Raw genomic sequence first — 26,167 nt, 5'->3', positions numbered from 1 at the left:
TCAATTAAACCCTGCAAAACCAGGCCATAATAAATAATAGTCACAAAATATTCGCTATCCATAACATATCTACAATTATACAATTAAATCATAAATACATCACTTTGGATATGAAAATTCAGGACAAAAAAGAAGAAGATAAAACAATAAAGAAAAAAAATGATTTTTGATAGACGGTTTCGCTCTTAACCAATCATTAAAACATTTCGATAGATAATGAATGTTTGTCTTCTTACTTAGAAAAAAATTTTTTTTTGTATATTACTTGTATTATACTGTTGGTATACATGTTTGAAAAAATATATTCGAAATCTGTTGTAGGTATATTAAAATGGTACACCTGTATATTGGTCAAGTAGGGTCAACCGGCAAAGGTCCCCGCGTATGTTTTCTCAATGTCAAAAATAATGTTTGCCGTCGGAATTCCTCGTGGGTATTTGATCCCCTTAATATTTTTATCGCCACCGAAATACGTTTCATCCATTGGGAATCGGGGCATAATCAGAATAATATAACCGACCTTAAGAGGGGTCCGGTGTGGTCCCATGTCATTTTCACTCCGCTGAACAAATCGAGATTGGGTATACCAGCACACACAAGGGTATCCTCAAATATTTTTACCTGAATATATTCACATTTAAAAGAAAATAAAATATCGGACATGAACCCTTAGGTGATGAGTGTAAATACTTGTGATATAATGATGACACAATAACTATGACGACACAATAACTATGACGACATTATTGACGCCATTTTGTAAAAAAAAACGGACCCTAGAGACAAATTTACCCAAATAAACACACTATATGAGACATGTCCAATGCGTTGATGGCACCATAATCCCATAGAAATGGAGTCGTTAAATCTAAAAAGCAAGTAAGTAGGTAGGTACCTAAGTTTTTTTTCGGCCATGTCCGATCCTAATAAGATCATATTATGGGCCTCCACAGGGTGGATGTTTGTATTAAGAGATTTTGTTTTTACGAGAAATGGATGTCAGCCACTTGCTCAACCTATTAGGTCCATACTCTGACTCGAACACAAATTGAAAAACAATATGTGTATTTTTCAGACCCAGGATTCAAACCTGGGACCCACGACAATATAGGCCGACGCTTAAGCCGCGCGGCCATCGTAGGTGTACCTAAGTTTAGATATAATATGATTTTATTGAGATTTTGAAGGGCAAGCATTATCTATTCCTATTTTTATTTCTTTAGCCAGCTTACGTGAGAGACGTTATCAAATTAAACATGCGGAAGCCCGCGTGACCTCGTCGTATCACTTGATTCGTATTGCATCACTCACGGCCTGCCACAGGAGTGAGAGAAAAAGAGAAGATGTAAATTCTTTAGCCACAAAATGTGTCATATTCGTGATGCGGCCAAAGAATTCGAGTTTTCGGTAGGTCACTAAAAATGTAAGCTAAAATAAGTTAAATAGAATTAAGATGCTGCACCTTGAGCCACAGTCGTGAACAACCCTCCCTCACTCTGCAGTGATGCTACAAGAACGATATACGCGTTGCTGTCTAACATCGCTGGGATACTGGAGCGTGACACAACGGCATAATAATGCAGTGTGAAATTATTATTGAAATAGTATTGAAACCAAGTTTCTGGAGTTAAGGAATAAATATCTTTTTTATTTGTTCATTTAGTATTGTAGGTTATCGATTATTTTGGAGAAGATTAACAACAAAAGGGATTCTCTCTATTTTTAAAATTCATGACGGTCACTATCTACAATGTTCAAAATAGACTAAATAACACTAATTTAATCAAACGCCAAAGTAGCTCAGTATATTAAATTAACAAAATAAAACTTATATTATACCTGTCAGAACTGTGTCATTATTTTTATGCGCATATCCCAATGTCAATGTCATACCAAATTTTGATTTTAACCTACCTACTTATTTTTAATAATGCCCAGGATCGGTTTGGTCGACTTCTACAGGATTGTTATTAAAATTTACGGATGAAACAATTGTCATTTTGGAAGTAAAGACCCATGCTGAGACATGAAAGAACAGAAACATGAAATGCCAGAAAAGGGATATTTTGTTATAAATATAATGTTTGGAGTTTATAATTTGAATTGAGATTTCTGTGAAATAGTAATTTGGGAAACCGTCGCAGAATAGGTACATCGCTTGACCTATAGCACTAGTTACTAGGCAAATATCCGAAGGCGAACCCCTTCAGTTAACACAGTTCAACAACAAATGGTATTTAATGATCCAAAAACTTCAATCAAAGTGATGCTTGGGTTTATTTCGGGCATGCGTTAGTATAGGCCGAGATCAATTTTCGACCGGTACGCTGCCCGCCAGAGAGAATAAGTTGACTTATTAGAATGACAGATCGATACAAAAACTAATATATCACCGAGAAAGTAAAATAATGGAGTATAAAGATTCTTCAGAGAGGAAAATAGTTTTGTAATATTGCCTCAATTTACCAAAATTTTCAAATGCTACTGTATATATACAGAACGACTCCATTTGTAAAATTTAAATTTTACTCTGTGTTAATAAAATTATTTCATCTGTGGTGAATGAATACATTTAGATTTATTTAAGTTTTGTACTATTCCATTAAAATTTTAATTGTATAAATTAACAAACATTACTATTACAAAGTAAAAACCTTCTACAGATCTCAGTGGCGAAGGGTGGAGGTAGGCTATTAAGATCCGACAATCATAGTTCACACTAAACTTTGGCAGCAATATATATTAATTGTTTTCATTGAAATAATACTACAAAATGCAAATAGCGTTGGTTAATTTGTTAAATTCAATTAAGCCCTGCGAAACCAAGCTATAATAAATAATAGTCAAAAAATACTCGTCTATCTATAAAATATTTAAAATTATGCAATTAAATCATACATAACTTTGTATATTTTCTAGACAGAATATTTTTTATCTGTTATGGTTTGGTAGGGCAGGGCTTATGAGTTTTAAAAAAAACTAAACAATACTTTCTGTAATATGTATCCTTAGTTCAACGAAAACAAATAAGTGTTTACTATTTTTCCGGACAGCCCATAGCATACCTAAACTATTATGGTTTGTTTTACGCGGGGTTTAATTGATTTTTTTTAAACTAACCAACACCATCTACACTTGTGTATTCTTAGTTCAATGAAAACAAATGAGTATCATGGACAAAGTTTAGTGTGCACTATTTATGTCGAATTTTAATAGTCTACCTCCACCTTTCGCCACTGATAGACCCCGCTCCAGATGAAGCATGTGGTTACCGCGTCTCATTACAATATAATATTATGTAGTAGCGATATAATCTACTTTCTCAAGAACAGCGTTACAACGATCAATGTATTGAGTATCTTTGAACATCTTGGAGGTATAGGGGTGGATTGGCAAGGCGGAAAATCGGGGAAAATTCCAGTAGGTAACTTTGCCAAACATTTTTATTTCAAATCACGGAAAACAAATCACAGAAATATGAAAATTGTTGAATGAGATTATTCCGTGTACCGTATAGTATTATTTGTATTGCACGCTTGTGACCCCCCTTCAAGCCGTTCTATATTGGACAATAAGAATCATTATATTGCAGGTCAAATATATTCTGGACCAATTGATTAACAAAATTTCCCTAGCCGACCTCAAACCAGTAATCAGTCGCAGGGCAGCTCCATAGTACAAGAGGGTACTGTAGTGAATATACTTGTACGCAAGATAATATATTTTTTTTTTTTAATAATAACCATACCCTTGCTTTTCGTACAAGGTGGTTGGGTGGGTTAGTTGCATTGATGTGGGGCTAATTAGGTGCCTCCATTTATATCTTTAATTTTCTTTATGGCCAGGATTAAATATTTTGTGTAGTGTTCTTGTGTTGTTCTATTGCTTAGTGCTTCGTGAGGCTTTTGGAGGTCAATTTCGTGATTATGTTGTCTACATCGAGTCCTGAGAGTCCATCGTTCCCTTTCTAGTATAGGGCAGTCGTTGATGACATGCCACACGGTTTGAGATGTGTTGCCGTCACATGGACAACAGTCGTCATCCCTCAATTTAAATCTTTTTAGATAAGCTCCGTGGCCTGTTAGTATCTGTGTGAGTTCGTGTGATATTTTTAAGTTCCTGGCAAGAGTGATGGCGCAGTTAATATAATAAGCAAGATAATATTAGACTACCGCCTAATTACATGTTCATCGCTTTGGGGTTCAAAACCTTTGATGTATAAGAAAATGCACCGGGAACTGTAGTAGACAATACGTATTAAAGACATCTATCTGATTATCATTGAAATCAAATAGGGTGTGTTATAATTATAACTGTATTTTGGACACCTAGGGCTGGCATTCAGAATCACCGTTAGATGATAAATATTGAATTAATAGAAATATAATTAAATTATTAAATACTTACTTAAATGTTCGATTAATTAGACCTATCTAAATACTTGTCCCTTGTACATATCCCAGCTGGTAACCGAACGATAAGGTATTGGGTTAACATAATTGTTGGTTCCATGTTCAAAAAAATATTATGAGACTATTATTTAAATTTAGACTTAAGCTTTAGCTCATATTATTCGATATATAAACCAAACACGTTAAAAAAAATCTTCTTCTATAGATATAGAGCCTGTATATATGAAAGGAATGCTGGAAAAATGATTACCAAAGTGAGCAATTTCATATTACAGCGAATCATAATATGTAAAAAATATCACACTTTTTAACTGATATTTATTTAGAATGGCAGCATTAAAATAAAAACACATTGCATTAGTATATTACTATTATAATAAAAAACAAGATATTTTAATATAAAATCAGTTATCACTGTTTATAATATTTCGATGAACGATTACAAAACTCGCAAATAACAACCTACAGTCCTACACCATACATACAGTATTCATCATCACCCGGGGTCAATCCACTGCTGGATGAAGGTCTCCCCAAGCTTTCTCCAACTCTCTCGGTCCTGTGTCGTTCGCTGCCACGTATTTCCGCCGAACTTTACCAGTTCGTCAATCCAGCGGCTTTTAGGGCGACCCTGTGGCCGTTTCGTACCCCTTGGGTACCATTGGATGACGGCATTTGTCCAGCGGCCGTCCTTTCGGCGAGCAATGTGCCCCGCCCATCTCCATTTCAGCTGTTTGGCAACGTCTATTACATCGCGTACTCTTGTCTGCTTCTTAACCCATTCGTTTCTCTTACGGTCCTTTCGCGTGATGCCCAACACGCACCTCTACATGCCTCGCTGTGTGACTCTTAACTTTTGGACATCTCTCGTGTTGAGGGTCCGCGTCTCGCAGCCATACGTGAGCACGGGTAGCACACATTGGTTGAACACCCTACGCTTAAGACATAATGGTAGGTCACTCTTGAAGATACATACAGTATAACCAAACGTAAAAACATTTTAATGCTTCCAATGTATACAATATTGATTTCTATATGGCTTTCTATATTCTAAATTAGTTTTAAGCATAGTAAAAACCTCTCAAGCATGTGTTGAAATAATATAAAATCTTTGAATGAGTATAGGTACTTCAAGTGGTTTGGCGTTTTCTCTGTGGTAAATGAAGAACGACTGTGAAGTACTAACATAATATATGTATTACATAAGTATTTTAAATACCTACGTTAAAATGATTTTGCATTTTAATATTTTTTTTTTTATTTGAATGCCTTCATTAAAGTCGTGGTGTTTGTTAAAAAAAACGGCATTGTGTTATCGTAGTCAAAAGTAATAAAATAATACTAGGCCCTCTAATATTAAAGGAAAAAATTCAGTGGCAAATCTACTGAATAAATATTGCAGAATTATTATTAGTTATAGACGTCTGAAGGTGTCTTGTTCTTTCCCAATGTCACCTTGGAAATGATATTGATGACCTTTTAAAGTTAGCTCAGAGACGATTTCAGCGTCATGCGGGCTACAAATAATTACACGCATATAATTTCACGCGAAATCACGAAGATAAAACTAAGACACTCATTAGGTATATGAAAATATGTAAACATACCGCACAATATTCATTATCTTCGTTCTACAGCACGGTTTCTCAACTTTACTACGCCCCGCATCCCTATAAATAGTGATCAATGTTCGCACCCCCTAAAATATTACATTACACTTTAAAAGTAACATTTCATTTTTTCAACAATGGCCAGAAAAATATGGTTTCTCGGTGCATAAAGTGAAAATATAAATTAAGTCATCAAAAAATGTAATGGAAACGAAAATGTCATACAAAAATGTACTTAATGCAGTCGCAATTATGAACATAAGATTCATTGATGTCGTTAAAACTTTCTCTGATCGCAGTTCTTGGATTTTCCATTGGATTTGTGTGATTCTATTATACATAGTATTGGAGAGATGATATTTTTTCAAGATTTTGGTCAATATGTGAGTTGAGAGCTTTTTTAAGCTTTTCAATGCAATTTTGTCTGGGCAGGGATTGCGCTAGACTGAAAGAGAACAGAGCTTTTTTTTAGATCCTCAGGCCAAAATATTTTTGACTGGCTTTAAAAGTTTACGTTCACGAATTTCCGTTACAGACATACAAACTTATCTAATTAATTAATGGGGGAGCCACAATCGAAAACTATCGAATCAAGACTCGCAACTGGACAGAATCTGGCATTCGAATGACGTTTTCAAAATGGCGTCCAGATGGTAATTCGTAGTTCCATTTATGACCGTTATTTCGATAAGTTTGTAGGACTATAATTGATTTTTTTTTCTAAAAATCCGGGATGTTTTGCGTCCCGGGTAAATCGAGACATTTGGCAACGCTAGACAGGCGTGCTTACGCCTATTCTTGACGAATTCATATTATAGATACAGTAAATACTTTCCATATGTCGCACCCCAAATTGAAGACTCCTGATTTATGGAATTCATTATATATACATACCTACCGAATCAAAAATATTGCAATCCAACTATCATAGTTGAATACATGTGTAGTTGTTATAGTCTCTCAAGATTTATAAAACAAAAAAATACTACTAATATTCCAATATTAATTATTGTCAATACGGTGAGGTAGAGGAAGAAAGGCTGTGTATTGAGAAAGGGAAAATTCTCTAGTTACAAGTATGAAGAATAAAATATGATTATGAATTAAATGTTTAGGATTAGAACACATTAATTTACTACATTTTAAGCTAGGTTTTAAATAAAATTGAACACAGTGTCTACTACTTATTCCAGACAGTTCATTAATGCAATAATATCCCGTTTATACGTGCATGGATTTAAATGCACTTTTAAACATGTATTATCGTAAGTTGAAAGATTGCATGCATGTATCAAAAAAGTTCAGAAGCTTCTTAATTTTCACGTGACAATTGGACTGTGACATATCTGCGCCTGCGTAGTACAACGAAAGTGGCGAGCCTACCGGAAAAAAACAAACTACACCACTCATTTTGACGTTTATTGGTTTTTACGACCTGTCAAATAGCACCATACAATGACAACATCGCGTCTCGCTTACTCTTGAAGAATGAGATTGGAGAGACAGTCAGCACTTATACGTGTACACAATTATTATCGTGATAGTTTAAAATATACACTATTGGTGCAAGTAAATCCATGCACGTGTACAGGCTCTATAATAATCGAAACGGATTTCGTCCGCTTCCATGGGATATCGTCAACTGATACAAAATGTACAATTTTACAGGTTACAATTTTTAATTTTAAAATGCATTATTTCCACTTGGTCCAGACTAATCTTAAAAAAGTGAAATATGTAGGTATCACATAATATCATGTTTTGTTATTATTAATTAATAGGTCTTTCGACCAAGAATTCACAGTTATTTTCAACCCATTTCTCATGATTTTCCATTAACTCTCTATTTTTAAATCTCATTAGCTTTCTCTTTCTTGAAGGCCACTTCACGGTATAAAAAATGTATAATAATATAAGAATATAATACCAGATATCAATACCAGAAAAAAAATCTTTTGAAAAAAATACGACACCCCGTTGTAAAGATTAAATACTTGGAGTAATCCGTGACGTCGTCTAGTAATTAAAAGCATTTAATTAATACCTTCCTCAATTTAATATACAAAAACCGATAGTCAAAATTAACACAATTCGATACGCATTTCATGTGAGACTACCAGTTAAAATTATCGTAATTAGGTAGGATGCCTTAGCTTAATTGGTTAAAGCATTTTGGTGAGATACCGGTGTTTATACAGGTTCATATCCCGTTGGGTGTCGTATTTTTTTTTTAAAAAAGGTTTTTTTGGTAGGTATAATATATCTGAGGTGTTTTTAAGTAATGTATGTTCAATATATATAGAATGTTACATTCTCAAATCTTTTCAATTATTCGTTGAATAAAATAAACGGTTTATTATAATATAAGTATTGGGATATAGAATAATAGAAATTTATGTGACAGGGGGAAAACCCTGGTCGAAGCCGGGTATAAAAGCTAGGGAATGGGACTACTGGACTACGGACAATTGGACGCCGCACTGTCGTAGACACGTATACAGAACGTAGACGAGGTATTTTAATCAGTTTCTATCTACTACTTAGTAGTTTTAATTCATTTTACTCTTGACATAATGTATTCTTTATTGCGGATTGAGAATTACCATGCCTAAGGCTTTATATAAAATAAAAAAACTCTTTTTTGAGTTGGAACTTAAACATATGCAAGATTAAATCATTATTTACGTCTACATTCTCACCAACTATTAAATCATAATATAATCATTTAAACATAAATAATAATATTAATTATTTTTTTAAGTATATATAAGTACCTAACATCTATTTATTTTCGAATTCCGTGGCGTCCAGTTGTCCCGGTGCCAAATCGTCCTAGACCCAAAAGCTAGTATTACATAAACTCAAACATTACTTGATAACGTGGACGATTATGAATTACCATCAAGTTGAATATCTTGAAAGGCATTCTGATATTCTATCTACCCAGTTATTTTTCTTAATCAAATACGATCTTAATGCTGAATTCATCTCATGAAAAAAAGAATCCAAACGCGTCTGTTTGAGGACGGCAATTTTATCAAATATTAAATAACGTCTGTGTTTGTTTGCATTCGTAGGTTGGCGATATGAGAAGTAAATATTGTATTGTTATCTCACTCGGCGTCCGAGAAGAGATAAATTGACTAATATTTACATACATAATGCAAATTCGTGTTTTTCTGTGTTCCACAAAAGACTTCTTCGAAAATTTAACAACCGAAATGTTAGAACAAAGGAACCGAGCCAGCCTCGCATGACAGTAAGATAAATACATACCATTATTATATTAAAAATGATTGGATACTCAAAAATAATTATTAAGGCATTGACTGATAACATAGCGGAAAAGAATTATTACATTATTGAATACAACAACTTAGTGCAATGCAACCAACATTAATTATTTAATAATAAACGTCTGAAGCAGTTGTTTACGCCTGGGAATATCTGAGGAGCAGATACCGAAGACTGAGATCGCCACACTCTAAAGTGAGCCTTGACTGAGTTTACTAAAAGACGTAACTTAATAAAAAAGTGCCATGGGAGAGAAAGGCGCGGAGACTTAATATAATGTGAATATATAAATTAATTTAATGATATATGTATAAGATACAAAAAAGAAAGCTAAAACAATACGGACACACAAAACTATGTGAAGAGATATTCACGTCTGCAATAAGACGCCGCATTTTTTTAAAAGCAATATAATATAAATATAATATAAATAACGCCAGTATTTGAGTAGCGTTAATTTCTCGAATGCTATTATTACTCCGGTAGTACGTCACAATGATGTCATATGACGTCATGTTGACCGGGCGACTTCAACTCGCAAATTACAACATAAGGCACCAGGTCGGATGGGCCGATGGCCGAAACAGCTGGTTGGACCGACTTAAGTATTTCTTCCCTCTCGGAGCACATTCACGAATATTCCCATGTGGTTTGCATCCTGCAGTTCTCCGCCACATGGACATGTTGGCCGGGTAGGTATATCTACCCTATTTTGACAAGAAACATATTTTCATTACGAAGCATACAATATACAAAAAGTGCCCAATTAGTACTCTCGTGAGACTATGTAAAAAAGATGTGATTTTTTTATCTTTGTCCTATCGATTTTTCCTAAAGCATAGTCAAAGCTAATAGTGCTAATAATGTAATATTTGTATAAAATGGTGATCTTCATTTATTGCGAACTCAAAGATAATCAATCACGAGCACTACCATCGTAATTTGCAATTCAGTACCACGGTCTGAATATAGTCGGCCTTGGGCTTTTCCGTTTTCGGAATCGAGGGAGGTTTTTTGTAGCAAGATTCAAAAGCAGGATGTGGAGCTCTTTCGTCATTCCATCTTCAACAAACCAACAAATATTTTTCGAACAGCATCGCGGCACACAGATTGAATACCACTGTTATGTATATGTCAAGTTATTTTACAGCTCACTTAATAATATATTTTTTTTATCAATAATGGAGAACAAATTCTCACAATACATAATACATAAACGGCGGCAAAGGACAGCGTGAAAATGGGCCTTTATTCGAAAATATGCATAACGTGGGCAATTCGAAATTTTTTCATTATTTCTTCACGATCACTGCACGGAGATTGATTTCATTGTTATGCACGTGTTTCCGATAGTGGTCGCATTATTTCAGAGATTAGAGTAGGTACGAAATCTGATAGGAAGAGGAGCAAGATAACATAATATATTCCCATCAAAATTATATGTAATGCTTCCATGTACATACTTACTACATCTTCTGCAATGCAGCCTACTAGCTAATCTTGTTGAATTACTAACGGATCCAGCATCTGAATAATAAATGGGCCCTCGCAAATGACAACATTATCAAGACTATAAAGCCATGTACGCACACAGATAAGTTGACAACCTAATAAAATATTTATTAGATTTTATGTAAATTTATTTTATCATACATTATTTCAACGGATTCTTGCGCAATCCATAGTTTTGCGTTTATCGCTTTATGCCGAAACTTAGTAAGTAAAGCTGAGTTTAAATTTTTATTATGTTGCCAAATCCAGTGTGTATACGACTTGATACTGAATTACTCACCATAATTATTATATCTACACTAATTTTTATCCCCTGTATGGTTTATTAAGGGAGTTAGTATTTGACGTAGTTTAACTGATAATATTCTAAACGTGTTGAATGAAGCTTTGTAAACGTGGCAAGACAAATAATATTCCGGGCCTGGAAAAAATTCACATGTTATTTTGCAATGTATGTTTGGACCCAGAGAATGGACATAATAGGTTGACCTAGCGACTAACATCCATGACTAAATGACCAACATCCAAAACAAGCAAACTCTTCTTAAGGCGGCCCAGACCCACATGATTATAGAACCAATTAAAAAAAATGTTTTAAAACTTGCACTAGTGACGATAATGTCAAAAAAAGTAAAAAAATGTACCATAATACGTACATCGGCGTCGGTTCACAGGATAATGTCCAGTTTGAAAATTTCAGCGACATACCTGCAAAAAGAAACAAAAACAACAAATTAGATAAAGATGAAAAAAAAGTAATTTGAAATATAAATAACGAATGAGAATCGATAAAATTAACATTGACATTATTATATATATAATTTTAACAAAACATACCGAATCTTAGACAACACAATGGGAAAAAAAGATGGAAATATAACCACTGAAGATTTTTATTATATTCCTTGAACAAAGTGTATATTATAATATCAACGACCCCAAATAACTTATTGATGTAAATAAAAATATTAAATACAATAACAACATTCTTTGAATATTTTGCAGCAAAGCCTGTCACGTGTTTTTTTTTCTAGTCTAAAACATCAACATAAGTACTGCGAATATTATTATTATACGTAATATTAAAATTAAAGTCTCTGGTTGATTCATTTATACGAGGGTGGGTCAATAAGTCCTTAGAAAAGCCGACAGGTGGCACGACTAGTACTGTAAGCGGTTTGTTTTCATGCAGCGGCACTACCGATTCAGTATGCTGCGAAGTTTCAATCAGATTGGTCGGGTTGTTGTGTGTTTCTCGTACATTTAAAAAAAAAAATTTGCTTGTGGAAAATGGAAAAATGGAAAATGGAGAAAATTGAGTTTAGAGCTGTTATTAAACATTTTAATATAAAAGGGTTAACAGCAAAGGAAATAAAAAAATGAGTTGGATTTAGTTCACGGCATATCTGCTCCTTCACTTGCAACTATTTATAACTGGTTAAATGAATTTAAACGTGGTCGTACATCAACAAAGGATGAACCACGCTCAGGACGTCCTGTAGAGGTAACTACACCAGAAATGATCAATAAAATCCACGATATGGTGTTAAGTGACCGAAGATTAAAGTTGAGTGAGATAATTGAGGTTACAGGGATCTCAAAAGGTAGCGTCATTTCTATTTTACATGACAAATTGGGCATGAAAAAAATTTCTGCAAGATGGGTGCCGCGTTTGCTCACAGTCGACAATAAACGCAATAAGGTGGTGGCCTCTAAAGCCCTGTTGTCGCTCATGCAACGCAATCCGGATGAATTTTTTCGTCGCTTTGTGACTGTATATGAAACATGGATACACCACTATACTCCCGAGACGAAAGAACAGTCAAAGCAGTGGATTGCGAAAGGCGAACCATGTCCAAAGAAGGCGAAAACCGTAAAATCAGCTGGTAAGGTTATGGCTACTGTATTTTGGGATGCACGTGGAATTATTTTCGTTGACTATTTGGAAAAAGGAAAAACAATAACAGGGGATTATTATGCATCTTTATTGGACCAGCTAAAAAACAAAATTGAAGAAAAACGGCCTCATTTAAACAGGAAAAAAATCCTCTTTCATCAGGACAATGCCCGTGTTCACACATGTTTACGATCAATGGCTAAAATTGAAGAATTGAAGTTCGAATTGGTCGACCACCCACCGTATTCGCCAGATTTAGCCCCCAGTGACTTTTTCCTTTTCCCAAACTTAAAAAAATGGCTAAGTGGACAACGTTTTTTTTCAAATGAAGAAGTCATCGATCGGACAAATGCTTATTTTGAGGACCTTCCGAAAACTTATTTTTCTGACGGTTTAAAAAAATTGAGAAACGTCTAACCAAGTGTATTGAGCTCCAAGGAGATTATGTTGAGAAATAAAAAAAAAATACAAAAATAAAAACTGTTTTAATGCTTTTTTCTAAGGAATTATTGACCCACCCTCGTATGATAGCATATTATACGTGTATATATCAGATTAGAATTCCCAAACTATACTAAAGGTATGCCAAGCGTTGGGGTTTTTCCTAACGTAATTTGGTTCATCAAAATATCATAAATTAAATGAGATAAACAAAGGATTATCATAATTAAAAAAGCATAGACAATGAAAATAACAATCCTGTAGTGCTGGTACAATAAAATTTATTAAATTCATTCACTCGCATCGCTAACATAAAATCACACTGTCAGAAATAATTATCATTAGAGAGGAGCCGGTAGGTTAAAATTCATGCCAGGGCATACATCCTCCCGCAGGTAAGCAGTCTTTTATATGTATCAGCAGTCATACACACAAATACATACACACACGACAGACAGACCAAATAAGTGAGATAAACATACATCACAAATTTGCTCTGATACAGTTAAAAAATTCGCCTGCCGCGCTATTTTCCTTTGTTAATGGTTATATTTTAAAATATGTGGTTGTGTGATGTAATTTTTAACTGCGTCGTTACGTGATAACTTCATAATTCAAGTGGATGTAAGTACTTGTTAAAAATACACTAAAAGGTACCCTTAATTTTACCGTGAACGCCATTTGGAAAATGCTACTGTGGAGCGTCACACTGCCTGTATCCTAAGCGATAGGTAGGGGGGGCCGACAAAGATCCAAGCCTAGGGGCCCGCTTCAGGATGTGGGGGCCATGATCAGCACTCACACAAAGCAGATTCTCGTCCAACCAGACCATGTGTCTATGATATGTATATATTATTTTCAAGGAAAACGCACGATAAAATCACGGTTTCCAATTATATTTCATTAGTGGTATATAAATACTTCAGCAACATTGACCTTATAACCTATATCAAATATTTCATCTATGTTCGAGTCAACTTGTATAGCATATTAATATGAGGATTTAAACTTTTAACGAACGTTGTCAGTTAGCAAAATCTATCGAAATCACCAGAACAACAATGAGGTCACCTCACACCTCACGCGTACTGCACTGCATCGATATCCGCATGACTCAATAAACGTTTTTATCATTCTCTAAAAGCCTACACATTTTCGACTCATGTAAAAATCCCGTGTTTTTTTGTTTTAGTGGTTGGCACGATGTATTTTCTATAAGAATATTGTCTATTATCTATGATCTGAAAGTTAGGTTATGTTCAAAATATTATCTATGGATGCAGTATCGCAAGTAATTTTAACGTACTTACACGCTGTTAAAAAATCAAAATACTAATACATTAAAGTTGGCACTCTCCATCATTGAATTTATAGTGATAGTGATCGTTCAAAATATTCTGCAGAATGACGAAACCATAGACTAAATTTGTCGCCGTAACAACATGACAGTACGCGACTTGCATCATAATGTATTCGAACCTTAAGTAGCTAAATGACCGAATATATATTTTGTGAAAGACTCTAATAATAGTTAAATTATTGAGTGGATGCAGCACAATAAGATAATATATAAAATATTTATGATAGTGGCTGTGTAAAATAACTTGACTTGACATGACAGCATAGCTGACAATGATAAATTCTAATGAAACGTTTAAATTAAGTACCTACCTACCTAAACTGGTAAAAAATATGTTGAAATCAAATACCGACGAAAGTTTATAAATTAATTAGCAACAAAATACTTTTGTTTTAAGTTTATCGCTTGTCTATGATAAATAATTATTATTTTCCAGGCGCACATCTCTTCGCCGCTAGTTGTGTTCGCTGAAACTTTTCTTTTCAGTTCGTTTGAAATATTATTCGTGGAAATTTTTAATTTCAGTGTATTAAAATTAAGCTGAGAAATGAAGACTTCGTCGAAGAATTCTTTCGAAAGAATGAATGAATGCCTTAAACAAACTGAGCGTAACTTTAAGTAACTATTTTGATAATGATTACGCGGAAAAATATTAAAGAAAATTAAATTAAATGAGTTTCAAAAGCTTTAGTTTCCAGATGTTCTGAAAATTATTACCGGAATATTTATCCTATTATAATATAATACAGGCATATTGTCTAACATCAAATAAAATGAGATCTACCGAACTTCTTCAATGCCATTCTTATTCAATTTCCCATTCACCGTCAAAAGAATAAGTTTGAGCTCATTGTAAAAATATTATTTTAAGTAAGCAAAGTAAAACTACACTTCAGTTTAAAGCGTTCACAATTTCTCTTTATCTCACTCATGCGTCAGGCCGTGGATAGTGCAATACGAAAATCACGCTGGCTAGAGTAAATGCTTCATAACTTTGCACAAAATGGATAAAAATGATGTAGTATATTCTATCATTTTTGATCTTATTTTATTCGAGGTAATCAGGAAAAGAGGCGTATCAGTGTGGTAAAAATTGCAATGTTATAAAACATTTACTCCACCTCAAAGGTCAGCAAAATTTTGGACCAAAGGAGCCAAATATGAGTGGCACAACGGTTAAAAAAAAGCGAAAGCCATACCTACCTATATTTTTATAAATATGATTAATTTAAATGAATTAATTAATAAAAGAAGATTTCCCGAATAAAACTAACGTAAATATATGTTTTTATTGTTGAAATATCAAATGGAGAAAAATTTAATTTGTCGACTTTTGCAATGGGCGGATTTAAAGCAACAATAATCATACATTTTTGCATCAACCATCACGGAGGAAAAATTAGTTTCTCGATAATGTCATTGTATATATAATAAGTGTACAAATCAATGATAAAAATAAAAATTGTGAATTTTTGCAAAAGATTTTGTAAAAATTGGGAATTTGGCAAAGAGCCGCACGCCAATACCCAAAGAGCCGCGGATTGCCGATCCCTGCTCTACCTCATGGTTAATTTGAAAACGACTTTCATGTCAGCTGTCTAATGAAATCTATCTCGATTCGAATTCGATTTATTCTAACGATTATGAATAAGGTTATATTATATTGCATGAAAATAATAAATAAAACTCCAACTGTTTATTATTTGATCTACCATAACGCATTTAGGTATAGTTTCAAAATCGTGAAAATAATTTTGATTCATGTAGTTAGGAAATTGGTAAAAAAAAGTGCAAATCATTCTCGATGGATTCACGTTTCAATGACAAACAAACAGACGGCCTTTTGGGAATAATAAAAGACAAGTCTTTTCAAATTCGATATTTTTAAAACACGTTGATTGATAGTCAAATTACTACGTATGAAGAGAATTTCGAAACACATAAACCCGTTTTCATTAACAATAGATAATATATACACTGAATATTGACTATTAAAATACTAATAACACGACTAAAGAAATAAATCGCCTGATCAACCTCGCAAACAGGTGCAATTTTCGACTTCAAAGCCTTCACGAAAACAAGGTACTCTCGAAGAAAACCAAAATAACCCTATATAAAACTCTCCTGCACCCAGTATTAACGTATGTATCAGAATGCTGAGTACTCAGCAAACAGGGTGAGAGAAATATGGATACATTTGAGAGGAGAGTATTGGAAGAATCTTTGGGGCCATTGAAGAAGATGGCATTTGGAGATTAAGGTATAATGAGGAGCTGTTCACACTTTATGGGGGTGTAAAGATCACGTGGCATATGACAATGTAGAGACTGCGCTTGATGTGCATAGAATGGCGGAGGAGACACCAGCAAGGCGTACTATGTACGCAATGCCCAAGGGCAAGAGAAGATTTGGACAGTCGAAACTGATATAGACCGCGCTACATAGATTTAAGAAAAGAAGAAGAAAATCGTCATTTATTTGGCAATGTGACTCAGAGAGGGAAGGGACAGCTAATAAACTAGGGATGATTGGTACTATTGACAGTATAAATAGTAAAAAAGGAAGGTGAAGAGGGAATGGGACGATTTGACACCGCGAACTGGCCTCCGCCGATTGGCCTCCGGTAATTGGCCGCCAGTACAATCGGACGCCGGCCCAATTGGACGCCGACCCTATTCGACGCCGACCCAATTGGCCTCCGGGAGGATTGGACGCCGCAAAGTTGAATTAAATGCGCAAAGAAATAGACGTACGTTACGATTTGTTGGAGTAAGTAAGCAAGTCAGTTTAATATGCTTCTATCTTCTCAGTAGTTGTACCTTATACATTTCGCGCTTGACACATTTTTAATATAGATTGAGAATAATTATTATGCCTTATGATGTTTATTAAAAGAAAATAAGTCTTCCCTCGCTAAAACTTAAAGATGCGCATAATCAATTAATTTATTGTCTATACACGGGTACGTATTTATATTTACAACAAATATTAAAAATAATGTTAGATGTTAGAATGAAAATTAACTTATATTTCAGCGTTTTATCGACTTAATATTATAATAAAGCTTAAACATGTATATTATTATGCATAAATGCGTATTTTAAGATAGTATGAAATTAAAAACAAAATATTAAGTAAGTTATCTGCTAAGTATAAATGTTTCAGTAGTTTGATTGATAAACTACTTAGGTATTGGGTGCTGGACGAAATCCCGAAGGCCGAAATCCCAAATGGCCGAAATCCCGAAAAATAAAAAAATACAAACATCAATATTTGCGCAATTTTTGCAAGAGAAACAAAAACCCATTTTTTGTGGAAATATTAAAAAAAATGTAAAATACACACATCAATAATTGCGCAATCGTGCGCGCAATTTTTGTAAGAGAGATAAATCTCATTTTTGCGGAAAATGGGTTTTCCGATTGCGCAATTTTTTTCAGGAGAGACCATTTTATAGAACGAATGAATTTTGTGTATCGTGTAAAAATTGCGCAATTTGCGATTGCGCAATTATTGGTGTTTGTATTTTACATTTTTTTTTATATTTCCACAAAATATGGGTTTTTGTGTCTCTTGCAAAAATTGCGCAATTATTGATGTTTGTATTATTTTTATTTTTCGGGATTTCGGCCTTCGGGATTTCGTCCCAGTACCTTCCCAGTACCTAAGTAGCTTATCAATCAAACTACTGAAACATTTATACTTAGCAGATAACTTACTTAATATTTCGTTTTTAATTTCATACTATCTTAAAATACGCATTTATGCATAATAATATACATGTTTAAGCTTTATTATAATATTAAGTCGATAAAACGCTGAAATATAAGTTAATTTTCATTCTAACATCTAACATTATTTTTAATAATTGTTGTAAATATAAATAAGTATCCGTGTATAGACAATAAATTAATTGATTATGCACATCTTTAAGTTTTAGCGAGGGAAGACTTATTTTCTTTTAATAAACATCATAAGGCATAATAATTATTCTCAATCTATATTAAAAATGTGTCAAGTGCGAAATGTATAAGGTACAACTACTGAGAAGATAGAAGCATATTAAACTGACCTGCTTACTTACTCCAACAAATCGTAACGTACGTCTATTACTTTGCGCATTTAATTCAACTGTGCGGCGTCCAATCCTCCCGGAGGCCAATTGGGTCGGTGTCGAATTGGGTCGGCATCCAATTGGGCCGGCGTCCGATTGTACCGGCGGCCAATTACCGGAGGCCAATCGGCGGAGGCCAGTTCGCGGTGCCAAATCGTCCTAGACCCGGTGAAGAAAACCCGCCCCCTAGATCGACCAAATCAAGATTGCGATAGGGTCTTTTTAGATGGCAACTACTGGAGAATCGTCTAGGCAGTGTTTCTCAACCTTTTCACACTTGCGGACCACTGAAAATATGAGAAACGTTTTGCGGACCACTAACGCAGAAATAATAATGATAATTTATATAGTAACGTATAATAACGTCTGATAACGGTTGATTTCGTCACGTAAAATCATTAATCTATTTTAAGAACAAAAACACAATGCATAAACACTTATAAGTGCATGGATTTTGAAGATTTTATTAGATATCATACGAATTTTGACACCAAAAACTCGCAGACCACCGGATGTAAAACATTGGTCTAGTCTTAGAGAATACCTATTTTTAACTTTTCATGAGACCACAATCATCAGAAATGAGGAAACGGCTGAGAAAAGTGCTTACTCAATTAATACATTAATTTTAGGGTACTCAAGCTACAATAAAGTCTACTGCCCAGTAATCATGAGCATGAGATGAACCTACTCAAAAATGCAGTAATGTACCTGCATAATAATACTAATCAAAATATTCGCAGAATCGGTATTTAAATAATAAATATTAATAATATTTTCTTTTATAATCCTTTACATATTGTAATGCGTGAATACAATTTGGCTGCCTTCGCCAGCTGTTTTAACGACAGGACAAAATAATTTATGTACATACTACAAAAAATATCGTAATATGCAAAGAACAAGTAAATTTAACAAAACAAGGAATCCGTAAATTTTCAACACAAAGAAGGCAAGAATGGAATGCGAAGGAAACCCGTTGAAAATCTTAACGGAAAATTCTTGCAAACCAGAAGGCTTCTCGGGTTGTCTGGATAAAAATAGATTACAGAGTAACCTTGGTACCATCAAGACATTTTTTAATTTTCTGGAAGTCTTAAATTGTTACATAGTTTCCATGATGTTGTGTTACGAGTAAGTTAAGTCAGACGATCAGTTTATGTTCCGCTAGTTAGTGATATACTTTTTAATCATTATCTTATGTTATGCCAATTGTCATCAAAGTCATGAGTTTTATATTACGTAGGTCGTAGGTAGTGACATCAATCATTCATACAGGTTTAAATAAAATCAATATATTGTAGGACACAAATGAGTCCTGTAGATTCAAGGTAATTTTTTTATAGTTTTGAGAAAAGGTGAGAAAATCACTGTGGCATAGTTTAGCAACTTAATGTTTTCATAATAAGCATAAAAATTTAATGTATTTGAAAGATAATTAAAAACGCTCTAAGAAAATCTTCAAACTGGGAGTTAACATAAATTAATTTGAATACGTTTTATTTTTTTAATTGTAGTGTTCTTGTTCTGTGTGATAAAGTAATAAGTCAAAAAAAACTTCGTGTATCCACAGTAAAACTGCGTGATTGACATAGATACATACATTAAAGATTCTTAAATACAATGATACATAGGAACGCCAAAAGGCAGGGACAGTATGCCTGATTTGGGTAACTGACTTTTTACAGCGGACAGACATACTTAACTAAAAATGTAATGAAATGTTGACGCATAGTTGAATTAATTGTATATAATATGTATATATATGTGTGTCATATTAATGCACTGGTTATTACCGTCTATTACTGTTCTTAATCGTACATTTTTAAAAATCCCGCCACTAAACACCGAACGATCTTCGCAAAATCGGACAATGACCATCCGCCATTACTAGGGTTGTAAAGTCCGGACACTCAACTCGGTTTAAAAAAAAATCCATAATAATTATCTTACCTGTATGTGAGTGTTGCTTTATAATAAAGTTGATAAATAATGTATTAACATTCTCAATCTAATGGGAAAGGACCAGTGTTATCCGTTGTATAAAAAAACAGAAAACTATAGTACCTCGGCCACATTATGAGAGAACAAAGACAGATCAATGACAAACGTAGCAGTGAACGACGTCGCATTTTGTGCATTAAGGACCTCGGTAATTGTTCCGAGTAGTAGATAATAAAGCAAAGATTGTCATGATGGTCACCGATATCTGTTAAGGCTATACTTCAGCTGAGGCACGGTCTAAAACGATCGTGACTACGCGACGCGCAGATTGTGCAAACGACGCGTGACGAATAAAACATAATTTGTTATAAAAATTCATCAAGCGTCCTTTTAATGTTATGTTTATTGTTATTTAAGTAATAATAATAATATATTCGTTGACACGTTTTGTTTTTCGAGAAAATACGTAACATTTTTTAGTCATCTTTACACGATTTAAGAATTAATTCTTCCGACGCCATCACACAACAAATTTACGTGCTAACAGGTCGACTATCGCTCTCCGACTGGCAAAACGGCCCAAACTACGTCCCACCTATTGCTGAAAATTATTTGCAGTTTCACTGAAGTATGCTCTTAAGACGATACATCAGTGAAACGGAAAATAATTTACAACGATAGGCGCGACGAAATTTTGGACACGCTGGCATTCGGAGAGAGAACGTCGAGCTGGGAACACGTCAATTTATTTCGTGATGGCGACGGGGGTATTAATTCTTAAATCGTGTAAAGATGAATAAAAACGTTACCCATTTACTTGAAAAAGAAAACATGTCAATGAATATATTATTATTGATACTAATAGAACAATAAACAGAACATTAAATGGACGCATGTTGGATTTATATGACAAATTATATTTCGTTCGGCATGCGTCATTTGCACCCGCGACCCGCAATCCGCGCATCGCCTAGCCACGATCTTTTAGACCATGCCTCAACTGAGGTATAGCCTTAAGGAATGGCACGATAAGAAGAATAACCAGTCCGGATGAATACATGAGTCCGGACATGGTTGTCAATTCCAGGCAAACTTAGCTATAATGAACTATGTGTATCCCCAGCGTTACTCTGTGTATTGCCAGACAGTCTCCTTGTTGTTTTCAATATAATTTATTTGCACTATGAAATATCGCTCCGCATCCAAGGAAACAGACTGGCTTTCGACAATAAAAACCTTGCGAGAATAACACTGTTAAGCCTCCCCCACACCAAAGCGAATATTCGCGGCGAATATTCGCAGCGAATTATTCGCCAATCAAGCTCGTATTGGCTTACGGGACAGAGCACGCTTGCGCGACCGCCTTGCGTCTTGAGTGCGAATTTGCAGCGAATATTCGCTGCGATTTTCGGGAACTCTGTCGACAACGAATTTATTCGCGGCGGACAATTTCGCCAAGGGAATTAGTAAAATCAAAATGGCGAAGACATTGAGCAGCTGATCGAGTTGGTCCGGAAATATCCAATCCTTTATAATTTCTCTGACAGTGACTACAAAACATGAGAAAGAAAGATAAGATATGGGATGAAATTGGCAGGGAAATTGTTGAAAATGGTATGAAGGTCGTCATAATAATATCTTTTATCTTTGTCTAACCAAAGTATGTAAAGTTTTTTGACAGGATGAATACGCTATTATAAATAAATAACTTTAATCTAAGGTCCCGATATTTAAAAAATACATATTATTAATTTGCGTCATGCACAGCCTTTAATAACAGAAACTTTATAACTTTGATTGTTAGGGCACTGACAGTTCTAACTTATTGCGATCGTTTGACGTTTTGGTTTCGACTTACGAGCAGTCATATCAATAATGTTATAATTAGGTATCATTTACAATACCTACTTCAATCATATTCGGTATCGGTCACGTAAATACCCATTTTATATTCGTTGATAATATTTTTTTAGGTTAGATAGGTAGTCTTTAAGATTATTTTTTTGCATCTAACATTATGCAGCATAGCATTTCTATTGTAGCTAAAGATATAATATACATATAGGTAGATAAGTAGGTACTCCATGTCGTCATTGTGGTATTTTGTAAGGTTTTAGACCAAAAACCTTACATACTACTTACTATCGGGTTATTTACAGTAGGACATAGGTACCTAGGTTGTTTGTTTTTTGATCTCAAGAGAACTCAATCACAAAAACGATATTATGTACCTATATACCTACTAGGTATATATTTCCTTCATTATGTATAGGTATATTGAGCTAATAAACTGGTTTTGCCCAGTGCCGACCGCGAACCAAGATAATATCTACATGTTCCATGTACCTACCTAACATAACCAATGTTTTCTGTTTCACATTAATTTGTATACCTACCTACAAACATTTTAAACTTAATTGAGATGTTCTTAAACTTCTGTTCATGTAATATTATGTAGGTAGGTATATCTTGGTCTGCATTAGGCAATAAGATTAATAATTTTATGTGCATGTAAATATAAAGGTCAGGTACCTCCTCTAAGTACATAATATTATATTATCATCATGGATACCTACCTGAATGATGTTGGAGATATACTAATGCTTTGTGATGAATTTAATTTTAGCAAAGATCTTCAACCTTTCAACGTAGGTACAAAGCACCAGAAGAAATTAAAAATGAAATCCCCGGCATTAACAGGAATAAAATAATATTTCATCATCAACATCAGTCGGGGTCATTCCACTGCTAGATGAAAGCCTCTTCTAGCTCCTTCTACTATTTTCGGTCTCTAGTTCTTCGCTGCTACATACTTTTATTGTACTTCACGTGAACAAAGAGATCAACTAAGTGAAGTGTCAATCAACAAAAGTGGCATTTGTGCACAATGTTAATGAATTTTCCAAAACATTAAGTGTGATAATATAATATACAAGGATGAATAAGGCGTGGGCGAGGGCCAAGGTCCATTTTATGATTCCTCTATTGATGTACCTATTTTTATTAAGAAAAATGTTTGCCGTAGAATGGGGTGAATACTGAATAGACCCTTTTTAAAATTTCTATTTTTCTGCTACACATTATTCGGACAAATATGAATGACTTAAAACCTGTTTCTATGGACATAATCATACTCTAAAATATTTTTCAACTACCATTTATTATCAAACAGCCAATTTTGTGTGATGTCTCTTTCTATCCAGCGTTGGGGTGATTATAGACATGGCGGGTGGATAGAATCGAATAATGGTAATTTCCTAATGTTAAAAATGTAATTAAGTACCTACTGTACATTACAAATTTATGTAGGTACATTTAAGTATGTAAATCAAAATCAAAAATATAAATTTAAATGTTATACAACACAGTATCATGTAAGTATTTAAAAAAACATATACTTACATAAACATCTATTTATCCAAGAATTATTTGATACTTGAATCTGTATTTTATATACCATATTCGATGGATGTATGTGGTGTATTTTGTAAAATATTTGGTATGTATTTATTATTTAACTAAGCGTATTTAATTTGCTACGTGACCTGTAGCTCTTTTATAATCACAAATTATTGTTGAATGTTCCGAAAATGAGTTTATGTGCCGAAACAGCTGTCAAGGTAAATGACTCATTAACAAAAATAACTATATTTCAAAACCATTATAATCCATCTACCATATAAACACCATTTCAAGTAATAAAGAAATAAAAAGTCACCTAATTAAATAATATTATACTAGAAAAAATATACTATCTATATACCCACTTAATTTTCATTTAAAGTTGTAAAACGCCCGGTTACTAAATAGAGGAAGGACAGAGTCTTCTGGCACGACCGAATCACATTGGAACGGTGTTATTGTCATTTGAAAGTAACAATACTGACACCTAAATGAGTCGCCTGCACTGCCAGAATCATCTGAACCCTGTCACCTATCTATATACAATTTATTGTTATTTTTTTTCATATTTGTCCATTTTATTACAATATCGTGTTACTTTTAAAGCTCATTGTAATTCTAATAATTATATAAATATTTTTCTTGTATTCTGTGCAAAAATGATTATTAAAACTTTCTTAACCTAAACCAAGTATTTTTTATTGAATGATCCTGCAAAAAATTCAAGTACAGTTAAGTGACATATTTTGTTTCAGTGTATAAGCCATAAATAAATATACATAAATTATATTTAATATATACATGTATACTGTATGTATAGCCACGGTTGGTCTTGCACTTGTTGCTGTAGCTATGCGATCTGGTGTGGTCCATTATCCAAAAACACTCAATCACATCCCTGGTCAAACAGCGGGCAGCCGTGTAGTGAGTCTGGCTGGCCTATGGTGGCACTAGAATGATTTCAATATACACAGTCTGTTAATTTGAATATGTTTTCGACTGAAAGTTGTAAAAATATTAGAAATCAGGATTTAAATAATTAAAAAACTGTTTCATTAAATATCATATTCATACCTATGCAAAATTTTGATTCCTTTGAAGTACCTGTACAAAATACGGATGAATATAAACCAAACAAAAATATTTGTTACTGGTACTGCCATAGTAAAGTAAAGTTTAACATACTTCCCTAATAAAACAAAATTCCCAATTCTTGTCGTTCTGTAGATGTTTCATTTCAGTTTTTACCAACGATCCACTAAATATGAATTGGTCATAAACACTCAAAGGAAATCTGGCACTCACTGCCAGAATGTCCATGTCAGACATGTCAGATACCTGCATAAAAATAAATGTCATGTTATGATATTTATTACGAATTTCACATTTACAGAAAATTTTCTGCGCTCATTTTTGAAAGTCTCCAAGTATGACGGGTATATTCGCACATGGGTGCAGTTAATGCACCCAATGATTTTCGGGAAACCTGCCCTTTCTTGAAGTCTGAAATTAAAAAATATTTTTACCGACACAAAATAATATTCCCGTTAAATTCTTATTGAGTAGGTAATTTACTTGTTGTGTCTATGCGCAGTTACTCTAGTTACATGACATGTACATTGTAATATTGTATAAATTGATCAGAGGGTATCAACACAACACTAAAGACTGTCAGCGCTGTATGGCGACTGTATGTAAGTATTACTAAGCACTGCTATTATAGCATCGGACACGTTTCCTATGCATCTGCTTACTGATGCCTGGCTCATTGCGCAGAAGACTTGGCCTACCCGTTTTTGGTACGCTCCCTCTGCGTAGAAACGCAAAATAGTCAAAACCTACAATTCAAATAACGGAGACATGTTATTTCAATAGCATATTACCTTCAAATCCTGTTAACCCTTCATGGTAAATGCTTATTTATAATATGTGCAGTTATGAAACTGAGTAAATCTATCTTACCTATGAGCCATGGCAATCTTGCCCTGTCATAAAGTAAGGTTATATTAAATGTCGATGTAATTTGTCGCACGCCATCTCATTATATCTTCAGCGTGTAATAAGCATTCAGAAGACGTGTACATTTTGTCAACACACAACTGTCACTTTGACATTCGTATATGTATTTAGTCTATGGCTGCATCCAATGCTGCCACCTTGTTTCAGATAATTAAAATA

General features: G+C 34.0%; 1 protein-coding gene and 1 long non-coding RNA gene across 2 annotated transcripts in view; both read right to left on the bottom strand.

The window, feature by feature from the left end:
- Positions 1-26,167, bottom strand: part of mgl (low-density lipoprotein receptor-related protein megalin) — a 625,899-nt gene that overhangs the window by 434,386 nt on the left and 165,346 nt on the right. The window lies entirely within an intron of this gene.
- Positions 24,675-26,111, bottom strand: LOC147063464 (uncharacterized). Its single transcript, XR_015072079.1, has 3 exons — positions 25,952-26,111; positions 25,064-25,327; positions 24,675-24,939 (listed from the first exon to the last, which is right to left on the bottom strand). It is a non-coding gene; the product is annotated as an uncharacterized LOC147063464 (long non-coding RNA).

This window comes from Rhyacophila brunnea, unplaced genomic scaffold (genome assembly GCF_057557595.1).
Source record: "Rhyacophila brunnea isolate RB1 unplaced genomic scaffold, BYU_Rbru_1.0 scaffold_9, whole genome shotgun sequence".
Lineage (NCBI taxonomy): Eukaryota > Metazoa > Arthropoda > Insecta > Trichoptera > Rhyacophilidae > Rhyacophila > Rhyacophila brunnea.
Note: the sequence above shows the minus strand (reverse complement) of the source record. Positions and strands in the feature narration are given on the sequence as shown.